The following is a 4,490-nucleotide window of genomic DNA, read 5'->3' as shown; positions in this document are numbered from 1 at the left end:
TGCCTATAGGCTGGGTCAAATGCTCCTGGGTGTTCGCGTGCCTCTCCTCACGCGCCGCGTGCACCCTCGCGCGCGTCGCTCTCCTCTGTGTTTGCTGCTAGCTCGTGTGGTTGGTTGAGTGGTGCCGCTGCAGGTGGGCCTGCATTCTCTCTGGTCCCACCCGTCGGTATCCTGCTATGGATTGTTTTGTGTGCGCGAGGACGTCAGGCGTTGGTACAGAGAGAAGATGAACTGACAGGATGCACGTCCCACGCACGGCGGACGCGGAGCGGTTGGCCAAACCTGGCGCGCACGATGCATACCCACTACTCTGTGCGCATACACATCCGCCCCGTGCACTATGACGGGTAGGCCGCGTTGGCTTTTTGGTCCCGCATGTCGGTGTGTCGGGTTGATTTCTTTCTGGCTTCGGCGTCAGATACTGGAGAGAGAGAGAGATAGAGGAGAGATAGCGTGGGCGTCTTCTCCCTTTCTTCCAGGCTTTCTGCCCCCTGAGAACGTGTGCGCAGAAAGGATGAACCCATCCCGAGCCGTGCGCCCCTTCCCCTGTCCTCCTCCACCTTGCCTGGGCTCCGCCTCCTCCTCCTCTCTCTCTCTTCTGCGCCAACGGCCACTCCCTCGTTGCTGGACCCCGCCCTGCTTCGCCTCCGCCAGCCTCTTCCTCCTTGCCGTCGACGGCAGCGGTGTGAACTGGAGCAGCGGCCGCGACTAGATGTGATGAGTTGACTGGGCTGGTTCCACGCTGAGGAACGGACCCCCTCGACACCATCCTCTGCGGCGCTACTCTGCTGCCTCCGTTTGTCACAGTTAAGGTTCTAGTTCCTTGCCTGCTCCCCTTCCTCTTGGGCATTCTGTTCCTCACGGTATTTACCTTGCTACCTTCAATTTGTTCATGTGCAGGTTTGTGATCTCTTCTGTATTCCGCTTTCCAGGAGTTCTTGCCTTCAACGCTGAGGTGGAATGGCTCTTCCCATACTTGTCTGTAAGCTATTTGATGAAATGCTTGTGTCATACTTTTTCTTCAGTTTTTATTCCTGCTCCTGAGTTTTACTCTGGTTTGTCATTTCTGCCAGCGCGAAGGTGGGGCTCGAAGAAGTATGGCCCTGATGCGCTAGGTTTGTCATTTTTGTCAGCATCCGCTTCCTTCGTTGGTTGTCGCTTGTTTGTACATTGTTGTAGTTCAGAGACGCCACCCAATTTGCTAATATAATTGTTCAGTGCTCTCTCACAGCGATTCTTACAAAATTATCATGCATACAGTTACCTGTTTAAGTAGAATATAAGCACTGTGTTATTCAAATGCAGATTCTTTTGTAACTCAAGAGGTTATATTTTAATTGCATGCACTTACTTTAGCTTAGGGGTTCATCTGTACGGGAGCACATCATTGGAGAGAAAGATCATGATCAAAGGAAATAGGTTTCAGCTTTCAGGTACATACTCTGTACTATTAGAAACATATGAGCAAGGTTGTCACAATGACGCTCTATATCGCAATCTTTTCTAGAAGCCGACTTCATAGTTTTCCCATGTGACGTGACTACATGTTCTACTTTCTTATTGTAAACATGCTAATATCTTTCTTCTCATATTATAACAAAATGCTCAGTTCTTTTCATTGAATATAGACGCAACTTTTTCTTTGGGTACATGTATGATTAGATGTATAATTAGTAGTGCTTTCCGTCTGACACTTTTTTTATGGCTGGGAGATTTGACACAAATATCCATATAATTCTGCTTTTCTTCTCTATGCCTCAAGCTTGCTCTCCTGTGTTACAATGCAGGCTCATGCGCCTGTTTTCCTTTTTCCTTTTGATGGGGCCGTTCAGGTGAGGTGAAGCAAGCAAGCACCTCCCCGTGTTTTATATGTAAGCAATCACCTCCCAATCACCTCCTATTGTTGGTTTAAACCTTTCTTCTGTATTAGCACTACTGGATAACCATTATTTTTCCGCAAAAAAAGGATAACCATTATTGATCTACCAAAAAGGAAATCATAACACTACAGGTCATGGAAAATAGATATAATTAGCACATAATCCTGCAAGTTTCACCTAATATGCACATGTTGTTTCAGTTTTCCAAAATATATACCATGGAGAAACTAACTGGATGCAGTGCAGATTCTAGGATATTAACATTTGCAGCCATACGTTGGTTTCAATAGTGACAGATTTTTGTCAATCCCACAGAGATAATTTAATTCGAGACTAGCAAATACAGTTAAGTATAAACTGTTTCCTTTGATGAAATTCTAATGTTTTTTCAAACAAAGTATGATGAACTTAAAATCCATAATATGAAGTTGTGCCTGCTGCATCAGTACAGTTGATGCTTAGGGACTAATTCTTTATATTTCCTGATGTATTAGTTGAGATCGAGGAGAGAGCGAGCCATTGCAGAGGAGAGGGGATACGAGGATGGGCGGAGGTCAGGCCTTGCTAACAGATTTGTGGCGGAGTGGGAGAGGTGACCCCGGCCGGCCGGCGCCTCACCACCGGCTCCTGTTTGGCGGTGGCAAAGAGAAGGGTGCCGAGGATGTGTTGCTCTATGCATGGGTGACGAAGTACATCCTCGTTATGATGTGTATGGTTTCTCTATTTTCAGCCCTACTGCTCTTGAGCCCAAATCCCATGACCATCCCCCCACCTCTCCTTCGTTGAATGAAGGGAGTCTGGTTGCTAAAAAGTGAGTTTCTTAATCAGTATGTATGGCCCCTCTGCACATGTCGTTTCTTCGTATTTAAGAGGCCCTCAAGCTTTGTCAGTTTTGTGATAGGTATGGAATTTTAATTTGATAGTCCGAACAACGGTGGGTATTGATGGAGCAATCTACATCTTTACATGTAAGTTTGTTCTCTAGATAGTTCTCTTTGCAAGATTTTCATATCATATTTGTCGTGGGATCTGGCTGCTTTACCATATTTCCTGGTGTGGACGATGTTATAGAGTGAGCTACCATCACTTCTCATTACTGACTGTAATCAATATATATGTGTTTATGCCATAAAAGATGGATATTTGTCGAAGCCATTGTCGTGTCATGTAATTACTTGCAGATCAACTATATATAGTTTTGTTCGGATTGTAAAGCAGAAACGATAAAACCCTACAGCTCCTGTGTGATTGTCATTTGATTATTTACTTCCTCAAGTAGTATGGATATGGTGCTGCCAGGATATTAAGTATATTCATGAAGTTGTGCAAAGTTTAAAATTGGTTGTGGTATCTTGCATTTTTCAAATGCTCATATGTTGCTGGTAGTCATGCTTATGCCCAGGATATTAAGTAAGCATGTGCTATGTTGTGACTAAATAAAAGCAATGTTTAGACTTATCTTTTGTTTGCTCTACTTAAGTGATGTCGAGAAAATTACTGATATTTCTGTTTTACTTGGCCTACATTTTTGTTTTCAAATAGTTCTGCCTCTCAATTTGATATTTCTATTTGCTTTTGCTTAGTAATATGATGTATTGTTTTCTAGCTCTAGGCCTACTTGTGTTCAAGGTTCAGTTGATTCTGTGTTCTTAAGGGTGTTTTTTTAATGGCATCAACATGTCGCACTAATTCCATTCTGCATTGTACTGTGATTTTTCCAAGCAACACCATTATGGCAATGTCTTTGCTCCATTTTAAGTTTCACTTGGATCACTAGCCTGCTTGTTCTCACGTCACCTCATCATCATGCCCTTTCTTAAGGGTGTTCCAGCATTTTTGTCCTTTTGTAAATTAGTGGCATTAAATTAGTGGTCTTCTATTCGTGTTGCGAACCCCAATATGGCATCTCACCATTCCCCATGATCCACATGTTAACTGTGGATTTATTTAATGATAATATGATATCAATTGCCTTTTCTTCAGGATAAGCTGACACCTAATAAGGATCAGGAGAACAACAGAGATGCTAAGAGGCAACCTTTTGGGGTTAAGGATATCAACAACAACAGGGCTTATGAGGCCGAAGAGAGCTCGGGTGGCGTCTTTTGGTACTTGAAGCCCTGCATGTTCCTGGTGTAGTAGCAGCAAAATAATTTGGAGGCTTTAAAGCTACTGCACTTCATGTAGTTAGGATCAATTCTTTGTTTAGGTTTGAAATATTCCCCTGTTCCTCCTATTTGATTGATTCATCTGATGGACATTTTGTCAGGCAAATAAACAAAAGGTATATGTATTGTTCAAGAAATTCAAGAAACAGAGAAATGCTATTGTTCTTCTACTAATTGGTTGCTTGGCCAAATGTATTGTAAATGATTTATTATTGTTTGTTCTTCATTGTAGTGGATGACATCTATCCCAGTTATTGAGATGATGGAAGTACTACTGAGGAGTTTTGTCTTTGACTGAATGAAGCTGCTAAGGAAGAAGGGATAAATAGTGTGGAGGAAGAAAGGATAATTCATGGGCCGAATAGGCTGCCATACGACTGCTTTGAAATATACATGAGTTGATAGAAACACTACTCTTTTGAAATGTGTTTTTATACATATT

At 42.9% G+C, this 4,490-nt stretch overlaps 1 long non-coding RNA gene across 17 annotated transcripts; it reads left to right on the top strand.

The window, feature by feature from the left end:
- The first annotated feature begins 477 nt into the window (after positions 1 to 477).
- On the top strand, positions 478 to 4,222 carry LOC119362970. 17 transcript variants are annotated; one of them, XR_005173707.1, is made up of 8 exons: positions 478 to 812; positions 901 to 982; positions 1,074 to 1,433; positions 1,788 to 1,871; positions 2,127 to 2,225; positions 2,375 to 2,691; positions 2,782 to 2,848; positions 3,864 to 4,222. It is a non-coding gene; the product is annotated as an uncharacterized LOC119362970 (long non-coding RNA). The 17 variants fall into 17 exon arrangements; XR_005173704.1 differs by lacking the exon at positions 2,127 to 2,225 and having other exon boundaries at positions 480 to 812; positions 901 to 978; positions 1,081 to 1,115; positions 1,357 to 1,433; XR_005173701.1 differs by lacking the exon at positions 2,127 to 2,225 and having other exon boundaries at positions 480 to 812; positions 901 to 978; positions 1,081 to 1,115; positions 1,306 to 1,433.
- Positions 4,223 to 4,490: the final 268 nt, after the last annotated feature.

This window comes from Triticum dicoccoides, chromosome 2B (genome assembly GCF_002162155.2).
Source record: "Triticum dicoccoides isolate Atlit2015 ecotype Zavitan chromosome 2B, WEW_v2.0, whole genome shotgun sequence".
NCBI lineage: Eukaryota > Viridiplantae > Streptophyta > Magnoliopsida > Poales > Poaceae > Triticum > Triticum dicoccoides.
This window is presented reverse-complemented; position numbering and strand designations above follow the sequence as displayed.